Source organism: Lissotriton vulgaris, chromosome 10, assembly GCF_964263255.1.
Source record: "Lissotriton vulgaris chromosome 10, aLisVul1.2, whole genome shotgun sequence".
Taxonomy (NCBI): Eukaryota; Metazoa; Chordata; class Amphibia; order Caudata; family Salamandridae; genus Lissotriton; species Lissotriton vulgaris.
This window is the reverse complement of record NC_141698.1, coordinates 563,875,218-563,887,916: the sequence shown is the minus strand read 5'-3', so window position 1 is coordinate 563,887,916 and position 12,699 is coordinate 563,875,218. Positions and strand designations below refer to the sequence as shown.

Sequence of the window (12,699 nt, the reverse complement as noted above, 5' to 3'; positions counted from 1 at the left end):
TGGCTTGGCATGGGATTGGCACTGTGAACCCTCGAGGTGCCTGCTGATCAGTCTGGGCTTGCAACTGGACTCCTGGCGGTGATGTGGCCGGGAGGATCGGAGGGGCGAATCCGGCTGCTCGCGTGTGAGCGGCCTCGACAACGCGGTGTCCTGGAAACGGGTCACCGAGGCCAGCTTCTTCCCTCTCTGATCGCCCAACTGGTCCCCTCCATAGCGTTGGCCTAACGGAGGATCCCCGAGGGCCCGTGCGGCATTCTGAAGACGCAGCAGCTGCTGTCGGTACTGGCGGCGCTGTACAGCGGAGGCACTGGGCCTGCTTGGGCCGCATTGGTCACCGGCCTCGAGGATGCACCAGCTGGCAGAGAATACAAGGGAGGCGGCGACGGCCTGCCTGAGCCCCAAGGCTTCTGGAGTGGCTCGCGGGTCGGCGCTGGCTGGCGCCTGCGGCTGACTGTGCCTGGCGTGGACCACAAAGTGTTCAGGGGCTCCTGCCTGCCTCAAGGGCGCCCCTGCCTCATGGACACTGAGCTGTTGACTGCACGGCCTTTGGCTTATCACTGGAGGCCGCAGGGAGGGCCATGTGCTGCTGAGACCAGTGCCGCCTGTGGTAGATCGTCTGGTATCCGACGGAATTGGCCCGCAGCTTGGGGCCCACCGGTGGAGAGATTTGCCTGAGGCGTTGGCACCCGACTCACACGTCCAAATGGAGGAAACCTTGTGGCTCACCCACTGGGCACGGGTTGAGTGCTGTCCACGACCCAGCCCTGCGGGGGTGGGACGCCCAGATCCCTGGCTCGGAGTGGGAGGGGAGGAAGCCCTGCACCTTTGCACACCACGCGTTGGGATGACAGGTGAGGGCGGGGCAGTTGGGGGCTGGCTAGAAGACGCGCTGACCTGTTGGGCCAGTGAGGGTGGCGACGCTCCATACAGGGACTACCCGGACACCTTACAGGCCTGCGAGGGTTCTTTCTTGGGCCTCTCCCGCACACCGGTTGAGTGCTGCTTGCGGCCGTGCCTTGACTCCAGCGGGCTGGGCCGCGCAGATCCCCGGCTTGGGGTAGTGACAGCCTCGGCGGCCTTCTACTGGGCAGTGCCGCGATGCAGGAGAGCTCTAGTGTCTGGGGGCTGACCTGGAGACAACACGACCCCCCCACGCCGGACCTAAAACAGGCTTTGCCCGCCCACTGATCCTTCATCACAGCAGCCTGGTTTTGGGGCCTCTCCCCCGGGGGCTGCTTGGTCTGGCGGGCCTTCATCACTGGCTAGCAACGGCACACTTGCTTGGCCCCCGCTGCCCTTGGATCTCCTGCGGGCTGCTAGGCCTTGCCTCCGTGATACCTAAAACGGTGAGGCTGGTGGCAGGCATTTGTGGCGACCCAGATGGCCGATCTTGCATAGGGAGTGAGATTTTGCGCCCTTTTTGAACGCATTGAGGGATCCCGGGGCCCCTCACAGACGGTGTGTGGTGTTCCCTTCGAGCCTGCAGTGCCTTCATACCAGCTGACTCTACGGCCCGCGTCCGTCCCTTGGGCGACAGTGTGACACGAACCCTGAGTCCTGCCTATAAAACGCTACAAAAATACTCTAGGTGCACTGTACGAGCCCTCCAATTTTGTGCTGCGCCCTCCACTGATAGGGGCCTCCTACAGTCAGTCCTGTGTCCACCTAAGTGCTAACCTCTGCCCCGTTGGGTAATCGTGGAATGCAAAAGAGTATGTCCAAAGCCAGAAGCGTTAAGGGGAAGCCCCTGAAAGACCTCTTTGTCCGCGCTCAATCCAATCCGGACATGGCAACTACAGCTCCAGAAGCCGAGTCGTCTAAGCAGCCTGGAGCCTCCTGGGATGAGCCCATCACGAAGGCCTTTTTGAAGTTGCTCTTCTACACGTTGCAAGAGGATATTCAGTCGGTGAAGGCCAAGTTTGCCACAGAACTTAGAGGTGCGCCGGGATGTTGATAACATCAGAGAACGAGTAGCCACGCTAGAGGAGAAAAGTGATGCCACGGTAACGGACTTGACAACGCTACAGCAAGAAGTCATTGGGCTACAAACAAGCCAAGACATGGACATGCAGCTGCATCTGGAGGACATCGAGAACCAATCCCGCAGGCATAATATTCGCATCCGTGGGGTGAGAAGCTCTCACGACACCTAATACCTGTTTGCCTTCACCACCAGCCTCTTCTGGCACATCTTGTACTCCCACACAGTGGAGGGCGTTCTAGACAGGGCACTCAGGCTTGGTCCACCGTGTGGACCTCATGCACCACCTGCAGACATCTTAGTATGTGTACAGGACTTCAAGACTAAGGAAGCTATCCTATCCAAAGCGAGATCTTTGCGCCCGATCTCATTCCAGGGCCACTCACTGGTGCTGTATCAAGACTTAGCCTTGGTCAGCTTTGAGAAAAGGTCAAGGTGCACCACTTAAACGTTTTTGAGAAATTATTATTTTCAATAAGGTGAACTGGTAATGATCACATCAAAGGAGTTTTTCTTCTTATATTCTTGAAAGTTCTTTATTAAATTCAGATGGTAAAAACATATACACAGGATCTACAACCGACGCGTTTCGTCCACAAGGGACTTCTTCAGGGCTGTTACAAAACAAAAGACAATGTACAAGACATACAATTAAAAAGTTTTGAAGTTAAAAAATGTTTTTTTTTAAAACAGCGACTACGCTAATACAAAGAATGCTAGGCTTCATCGACAGTACATAACAAAGTTGAATACATTTCAGATCCTAAATTTCTTATGCCAACAAATAAGGGTATACCTAGAACTAACTTGAAACTCTTGGATAGACAGTTTGTACACACAGTGTTTAGAACGTGAAGATGACACTCATTTGATAAACTTCTCTGTCTGGTTTGAAGATGGCATCGAATTACATTTGTTCTTCTCATTAATAATCTTAATGTCTTTCACCATTTACAAGGAAAGCAACAGTACTTTTTTTCTTCTCTCTCTTCTTCTTTTTCCTCCTCTCATACCAACATGATCCTAGATACTGCATATCATAATCTACATATTTGGTTGCCATTTTGAAATTGAATTCATAATTCCTCATAGAGGTATCAGAAACGACGATTTTTTAAAATAAAGAGAGACTAATCAAAAGTGTGTTAAGCACAAAAAATAAAGAAGGGGCAGGAGCACTCCTTCCAGGATAGTCAATGGCGATGATGTCCCTGGATCCTATACCGTTGTTAAAGGATGCGTAAGTATGCCTGGGTAGTTATATTGTGGGTCACCCGGTATCTAGCGGTAATCAACAAGAAAAACATTTGATGAAAAAATGACTTAAAATTGAGAAATCAGCCACATGTGTGCACATTTTTGGGAGGCCAATAGTGAGTCTATTGGCTTGAGTGAAGTAAATAACTTTACACCTACCATGTCTTTTTAAACATCTATCCAATAGGAAAAGGCGTTAGAAATTCAACTGCAAACGAATCGCACCAGTGATATGCGGTGTTTTAATATCTTGTGTTCAAGCCACCTATAGAATAAACACAAGGAATGAATCAACCCCCTAATACCTGATGGAAAGAGGTCGATGTATTCTGGGTTTTATGGGTTTTGAGGAGGGTATACAGGATGTGACACTGTATGTGAAAGACAATAACCTGACACTTACATCCAAAAATGAGGATGGTAATCCAATAGTAGTGGAACCAGGGTAGAAAGGTAATGGGAACCTCCGTTAATTATCTATGAGAAACAGGGAAATGAATCATATAGACGTTATTAAATTCTACATGTGAGGGTCAGGGACCTAAATTACATCCCTAAACCAACCATGTTTGGCATGCTGTTATGTCGCAAACCAATTGTAGTTTATCACTGCATCTCCATTGATTTACCCCAACACAGTTCTTGTCTTACCTACTGAGATCTTCTTTTTGAAAGAGGAAGAAGATATGATAGTTCTATTGCCAAGCAACTCTAAAGGAAGAGAGAGAAAAAGAGGGAGGAGTTAAATATAGAAAAGTGAGGAAAAACCTTATTAAGTTTACTGTTTTGTAGTTTTATACAACATCTAAGAGTTAGCCCTTAAGTTTGTACAAAGAAAAATAGCCGATTCAATATTTCCCCAAGGCTATCTGTTGTAAAAAGGAATTCTATGATTTCTATGTCTATTCTATAAAGGTATCCCCTTTACCTTGAAAAAGCGTGCTACAGCATCCCCTGGCTCCTGCGTGGCTCGAAAAGATAACGTGAGAAAACGACGTCCCCCTCCGTCAAGTACCGGCAGAGAACTGACATTTTCTGTTCTGTTTTTATACCTGGGGCGGTATTGCTAATTGTATACACCTGATTTCAATCCACTAATTGACTTTGGCGGTAACTGCAGTGGCCATTTTGTTAAAGTATCAAGTTTAGTGTTAAAACACCAAAAGAAGTTACGCGGCCGCCATGATGTGTTTGGTCGTGAGTTACGTTAAGGAAAGGAGCAGCATTGTTCCTCCTGATTAAAATAAGCAATATATATGAGTGGGAGCCCTTATAACTAGCGTAATTTTATCGTGTCCGAGGGACAAAAAGTAATATTTGTAGCAACGATCCTTAACCGCGATCCTCAAAGACATAACCAAATTGCGACAGCCATCTTGGTTTGGGTCGATGTTCAAAAAAGAGAGAGAAGTGTGCCCATAGCCGCGATCCTAAGAGACGTATCCAAAATGCGACGGCCATTTTGGTTTGGGTCGATGTTTTTTATGTAACCACCACGGCAGAAAGGAAACCTATTAGGAGCTTAAATGCCATTATCGTGTATATGAGTTAAATAGCCGAGTGTCAAATATCGGTCAATTGTATTATTGTATCGTATCTAGAATTATTATATGTTATTCAAAATGACATGAATATATAGGGCAAGTTCAGATACTCGAAAAGAATAAATTAGTAAAAATGATAAGAAGTACTACGGAGCGAGAGGGAAAGAAAAGAAGAGAATCAGAAAATAGACAGAAAAGCAATGCCTAGAGTGTCACCCAAGAAATTCTCTCTTTAGGGGCCATCATGGACATACTATTTTATAATGACCATAGAATAAGGGGAGGATGGCAATCAAAATATGTGATAACAACATACTGCAAATAGATTTTAAAACACCTGTCCCATACAAAAAACACATTTATTACAAATATTCAAATTGCAAGTGATACAAGGAAGCTAGTAAGGCTTTTCACTTAACATGTTATTTTCTTTAAAGAAACTCTCCCTTAAGCTCCATATTGGACATCCTATTTTCTAATATTCCCGTGTGGTGGGAGAGGCGATAAACACATATGTCTGAACAGGGGTTCCCATAAAAAAGGGGCCCATCTGTTTGAACTTAACCTTGACGTAACGAGATTAGAGTTTCAGGAGAGCACTATTCTTTACACAATTTTTTCTATTAACAATAGAATTTGGAGTTACTCAGTTGATCCCATTATAGGACCTATGCAGTGAAATAGTGCATTACATCGTCATGATTAGGGGTTACTCAGTTGATCCCATTGTGGGACCTATGCAATGAGATAGCGCATTTCGTCGTCATAATTATGTCCGAGTTCAACACTCCTCATTCTGCAAATCCACTCCACTTCACGTTTTCTTAAGGCTAGAGTCCGGTCACCACCTCGAGGGTTCAGGGTGACATGATCTATCCCCATGAACCATAGTGTGTCCTCTGGCTTGTGTTTGTCCTGCATGTGGAATGTCATCGCATATATGTGGTCATTATTGGGATGAGCCCTAACATGTTCCTGAATCCTTTGCTTCAGGGGTCGTTTAGTGCTGCCCACATAGATTTTGTCACATGGGCATCCTACGATATACACTACATAGCTTGTGTTGCAGTTTATAAGGTGCTTGATTTTATGTGTTTTCTTTGTATTGAAACAGAAAGTATTCGTTTTATCCCTTCCCAAACTGCATACGTTACAGCTTCTGCAAGTAAAGAAGCCTACAGTTTTGGGTGGAAGCCAACATGGTTTCTGTTTTTCAGTAGTCACCAAACTGGGACATAGCATGTTTCTCAAGTTATGACCTCGTCTGTAGATGATTTTGGGTTTGGGTGGAAGATCATTTTTAATGCTCGGGATCTCTGTCAGCAGGTGCCAATGTTTCCTAAGGGTGTTATAAACCCTACTGTTTTCATCAGTGAATTTCGTGGAGAAAGCAAAAGGAAATTTGTTGTTTTCTCTTGAGACCCTGTTTTCCAATGTGCTTTCCCTAGTTACTTTGGCCACTCTTTCCTTTGCCTTCTTGAGTATTTTCTGAGGATATCCTCTTTGACAGAAGCGTTCCTCGGTCTCACTGATATTTGTCTGAAAGCTGTCCTCAGTGCTGCAGTTTCTTCGCATTCGCAGCATCTCGCCGTATGGTATGTTGTTAATTACATGGCGAGGATGAGAGCTTTTGAAATGCAAAGTGCTGTTGCATGCAGTACTTTTCCTATGTGTTTTACTGTTAATCATGTTGTTTTCAATAAAGAAGGTAATATCCAGGAAGTCAATTTGTTGTCCACTGTACTCTATGGTAAGTTTTACATTGTATGGATTATCATTCAAAAAGTCAAAGTATGTCAATAACTCCGGGGCAGGTCCATTCCACAACATGATCACGTCGTCAATGTACCTGCCCCACACTTAGCCTTGGTCACGCTGCAAAGACGCAGGCAGTTCCACCCTGTGACCGACCATCTGAGACAACAGGGGATCTCATATTCCTGGGGGCACCCATTCCACCTCATTTTCCGATTTAACAATAAACTGCACCAGCTACGCTCACTGTCGGCCGCCTGCTGGGCCTGACTCCTCGAAGTGAAGATGCCGCACCGATGACACGAACGAGAGACCTGATATTTCCCTGTCGGGCTGGCAGCGACAAACCAGGAGACGGCACCCCTGGAGTCCAACTGCCTCGGAAATTGCGCGGAGCCAACAAGATGCCCTGGCTACCGCTACTGGAACTCAGATGACAAATGAGGGCAACGAAAATATTCCCAAATGAGAGCCCTTCTAACGTTTCCTTGCTCGGTTTGGGCGGGTGGTGGGGCGTTTCTCCTCATTGACTGACTATGGTCCTTACATGGTTGACTATCCAGACGTCCTGGGACGGCAGACTTTACATGGAAACTGTTATTGCTCATTGGGTGTTTGGGTTAGGAAGGGTTGGGTATGCTTTGGTGTGGGTTTTGGGGTTTCTCCCCCTATTCTCCCTGGGGTTTTTCCTTTTCCCTTTCATTTCTGTCCTTACCTGGGTGGGTCCCCCTGTCCACACTCCTTCATGCTTGCCAGCGCACATCGTGCTCGAGTCCGCCACTGCAGCCTTCCCACCGCTCTATCATTGCGCCACATCGGCTGGGTGGCCGAGCCAGATTCCCTTCTTCCTTCTATACTAGATGGCACACAGTTCCCTTAAGGTATTGACCCTCAATGTCTGACGACTGAACAACCCTATTAAGCGACAAGCAGTCCTGAATCTACTGGAGCACTCGGGAGCTGATATCTGCCTTCTTCAGGAGACTCACCTACTCCCAAAAGACCACCCTAGGATGAAATCCCAAGCTTTCCCCATACATCTATTCTCCTCATTCTCCACCAAGTCAGCTGGGGTAGCAATTTAGGTTTCCCACTCCTTCCAAGGTAAAGTGATTCAGAGAGAGGCAGAAATCAAAGGCCGTCTACTCCCCTACCAATTCTTAGTTGCTGGTGTGTCCCTTATATTAGGGTCGGTATATGCGCCCAATGAAGGCCAGGACAAATTCTTACACAATGCCCTCATTGACGCCACAGCCAATTCCGAGAGGCGCCTACTTCTGGGGGGCGATTTAAATCTGGTCTTTGATAACCTTACTGACTGTTCGTGTCAGTATACTAGTCAAGTGGGGGCCCTCTCGCGGGCTGGACTTGCACACATCCAAGATTTGGGCCTCGATTTATTGCGATACTTCCATCCCCATAGCCGGTCCTACACCCACTACTCAGGGGCCCACAAGACATACGCTAGGCTGGACATTTTCTTGTGCTCTACTCCGTTAGTAGCCTTAGCGACGGACGCTGAAGTACTTACAGGGTCGCTTTCAGGCCATTCCCCGGTAACGGCTTCTTTCTCCTTCCCACACACTCCGCCACTGCAGCGACATTGGCGCCTGCGTGACTCACTTTTGCATCAGGCCTCCACCACTGATCAAATTTTGACTGCTATATCGAACTAACTGACCCTCAACGACACCGCAGACACTTCCCCGGTGACAAAGTGGACTGCCCTTAAGACTGTCCTCAGGGGAGAGTTCATAGCCATGTCCGCGGCCATCCATAAAGAACGATCCAAGAAGTGTGCCGAGCTTACACGAGTGGCAGAGCTGGAGCAGATGCATCAACTCACTGGTGCAGCCAGGGCCTGGCGGCAGCTCTGCACGGAGCGGAAACAACTTGCGGCGCTGGACCAAGATAAAGCTGAATACGCAGCCCTCCTCCTACGCCACTCCTATTACACCGGGGGAGATAGATGCGGGCGTCTTTTAGCGCACAAACTTCGGGAAATGAAGCAGAAGCAAGGGGTTAAAAATATACGCACACCTGGAGGCGTCCTCTTCACTGACAATGTTACTATAGCAGAAAACATCCGGGACTTCTACGCTAGGTTATACTCTGGGGACTCTCTTGATGCGATCCATAGCCGGGACTACCTTGATGAGGCACGGCTTCCAACTCTAGACCCGCCTCAGGCTGCACACTTGGATCGGGCGATTGGGCTGGAAGAGGTTATTGCGACCATTTTGCGCTCACGTCTGGGGAAATCGCCCGGCCCGGATGTCTACTCTGCAGCCTTCTAGAAGGCCTTTTGCGCTCAAGTGGCTCCTCTGCTGCATGACCTTTTTAACTCCTTTGCTCAACCCGGGGCCATCCCGGCGGAGGTGCTGGAGGCCTCGATCATAGTCATCCCGAAGCCCGGGCAGGACGTCACTACCTGCAGTGCGTACAGGCCAATCTCTCGTCTTAACATCAACATCAAATTATATACGAGTATCCCAGCGTCGCGATTAGCCCCGTATATGCCTCAACTAGTGGAGCCAGATCAGCCAGGTTTTATCACACAGCGTCAAACCAGCGACAACACAAAATGGGTGCTCCACCTCATAGAAGCAGCCTTGCACGTTTTAAAGGACTGCATTCTATTGGCCATCGACGTGGAAAAGCCTTCAACAGGGTCCACTGGCCCTACTTAGAACAAGTGCTGGAGCGGTTCGGTTGTGGGGAGGTCCTATGTACCCGTATTCTCAACTGTTATCGCTTGCCTCGAGCCACGGTGCGGGTCACCGGCCAGACGTCCTCCCACTTCCCCATAGGCAGAGGCACCCAACAGGGATGCCCTCTCTCCCCATTCTTTTCACGCTTTACATGGAGCCACTCGCGCACAGAGTTTGACACAACCCCCTCATTAAAGGGATAAAATTGGGGGGGGATGTCCACAAAATCAGCTTATACGCGGACGACATCTTGCTCTCCATCACCGACCCTACTCAGACCCTTCGGGCCTTTTTCATTGAGCTGCATAACTTCGCGCAGGCCTCGGGGTTTAAGATTAATGCAGACAAATCTGTCGCCCTCAACATCTCATTACCGGAGACCACACTGACCCACCTTCAGGAGGAGCACCCTGTTCAATGGGCAGACGCCACGGTCCCCTACCTGGGAGTGCAACTAGGCCCTACCATCCCAGCTACCGTCACGGCTAACTATGACAAACTTTGCGCGCAAATTCGCCGGGAATAAAATAGATGGTAGCACCATCCCTTATCGTGGTTCGTCAGAATAGCTGCTGTCAAGATGACAATCCTCCCCCAGATACTATATCTCTTTCAAACTCTCCCTCTGCACCCCCCAGCAGGCTGGATCCAACAAATTCAGTCTGAGCTGGCGCACTTCATCTGGCGAGACTGACGGCTGCGGTTCAAGCACGCAATTGAGGTACTCCCCCCCCCCCCCCCGAACAGGGAGGAGTCGGTGTACCAGACCTGCAGCTCTACTTTTATGCTGCACAGCCCTGCTATCTGGTAGAGTGGCACCGCCTGGAATCCGAGAAACACTGGTTGTTTCAGGACCAGGCAGCTGCAGGCATGCCCTTACAGGGTATCCCCTTTCTCCGGAGGAAACACTGACCTCTCAACCCCTAATCTTCCCATGTCACGAGTACACCCTTGGAAGCTTGGGACCGCACAGCTATTTCCCATGGGTTATCATCGTTTCCCTCTCCCTTGACTCCATTGTTCAATAACCGCGACTTTACTCCGGGATTGGATCCCAAAGCATTCGCGAACTGGCGCCTCTCCCCCTGTCGGTCCCTGGGGCATTATTTGATTTACAGGGCATCATCCAATTTCCACAAATTAAAACAGACTATGGCATCCCAGAGATGGACAGAATGCATTACCTGCGATTTAAGCACTGGGCTCTCCAACCCCAAATTAAACCGGGAGCCCAGAGATTTTTGACCCCTTATGAGAAGTGGCTGATCACGCGAACATCAGACAAGAAACTAATCTAAGATATATACAAACATCTTCTCGCGGCCAACATCCACACCTACAACGCAGGTCGGGCAAGATTGGAACGAGACCTAGGTAGAGCCCTCTCACACAAAGAATGGAGTGGCATGTATTATAGGGCGCGGCACTCAGCCTACCACGCAGGACTCGCGGAGACACTAACCAAAATTGCCCCTTACTGGTATCACACACCAGAGCGCCTACACCGTTTTGACCCACGTATTAGTGATAGATGTTGGAGGGGATGTGGTGAACTAGGCACCTTAGAGCATCTGTTGTGGAGCTGTGATAGACTCCAACCTAATTGGACCACAATAATAGACAACATTGACTTTCATCTTGATAAACAACTCCCACGCTTCCCAGCTTACGTCCTCTTAGGGTTGCCCAACCCGCTGACATACCCCCTAAAATCCAGAAGAGGCCGTCTTATTGCCATTGCTCTATGGGCAGCTGCCCAGAACATACTGGCCCATTGGCGCTCTCCCCAAGCTCCTCCACACGTGGGCTGGTTGCAAAGGCTATGATTGGTGCTGGGGGTGGAGAAACTATCGCTTACTTTGGCGGGTACAGGGGACGAATTTCCAGAGCTGTGGCGACCCTTCCTGACACTGCTCACAGCTGAGTTTAGGGAGCTGACCTGCTCCCGATATCTGCGGCTCCACAGGCTAGCGGACATGCAAATCCCTGAATCACGCGCTCCCCAGAAAAAATGATAACTCCTATAATGCTAGCACTTTTTTTCCTCTCTTTTTCTTGGGGCGGGTTTGATGTTTTAATTCCTTCCTTTGTTTTTCCCTAAGTTTTCTACTGTTGACCCGCTCACAGTTATTACTGGGTAAAACTGACAGCGCCGACAACTGATGTCTGTATCGCTTTGTCTTGATGGAGCAGGGGGTCCTGTTCCCCCTTATGTTTAAAATGCAATAAAAAGATTTAAACCATAAAGTTACATTAACAAGTTAATAACCGAAGTCATCTTTGATGTTGTCCTTGAAAGCATTTAGCAATTGCGCCACATGGGAAGGTCTAACTACAGGGAATGTTTCCAAGCTGTGTTCTGCTGTGGTCGCCTTGCCCATAAATACAAAGAGAATGTGACCCTCAATTTGGCTGCCATTATTAATTGGGACTGGGATGGTAGACATAGTAAAACAGTCGGTGTAGCAGCTTTTTTGTTGGAATGGGGACAATCTTGAGATTGTATACTTCTGTCACAGCCTCCAGTCCCGCAGTGACCACTTAAGAAATACCTAACTCAAGTGCGATGCAGAAAGCGGACAGCATGTTGCAACCTCAGTTTAGAATTCCTGGAAAACGCAGTGGGGATTAGTACACAATTATAGGAACTAATCCCCACATCGTCACACCCCCAACCCTGGATCATGCCTCATATTTGCTCTTTGACGACATTGGTGAACATACTCTTTCAGACATGGCACAAAAATAGGACCACAAATAATCTGCATGCATATTAAATAATACTGTGGCACTATCATGAACAACTATACATGTTGAGCACAAGCTGAGTGCTTATACTTTTTGTGTTTGCAGTGTCTAAAGGGCATACACATACCTTGGAATCTGTCCAAGTTAATTAATGAATTGCAGAAGCCTGAAACAGTGAGCAATGCATCTGTTTCCGATAATTTCATAGAAATCGATAGTTAAATGTATGGGCTTTGGACACTGCAAACCCCAAAACAGGTGTTAATCTTTACTCTCAGGCAGCACACCTGTCAATGATGAAACCTATGCAAATCCTGTCAGTGGCCCTGGAAGATGACTAATCTTTCTTCTTTCATAGACTCAATACTGAACTTCATCCTTACCAGCAATGGCTTGGATGCACATCTAACAACCTACTCTCCCTACCACAAGACAGATGTCTGACAACCGCATTATTAATATAATGGGATAAGCTGATTTCCATTCCTCTCTAAGAACTTATGCTTTTGGATTTCAGATAAAGAAAATTGACCAACTTTCACAAATGGCAATTTACTTGTATAGATGTACTCTGGTACGTAGGTGTAGGTAATTTAAAACATAAATTTGTATCTAATTAAAATAAATACGCAACCTCACATTTTTATTTAATTTGTTGTAAACCTGATTATAAGTGTTGTTTAATTAAGGGAAATACCTTTTT

General features: G+C 47.8%; 1 protein-coding gene across 4 annotated transcripts in view; it reads left to right on the top strand.

Moving 5' to 3' along the window:
- Nucleotides 1-12,699, top strand: part of CLEC16A (C-type lectin domain containing 16A) — a 704,284-nt gene that overhangs the window by 609,772 nt on the left and 81,813 nt on the right. The window lies entirely within an intron of this gene.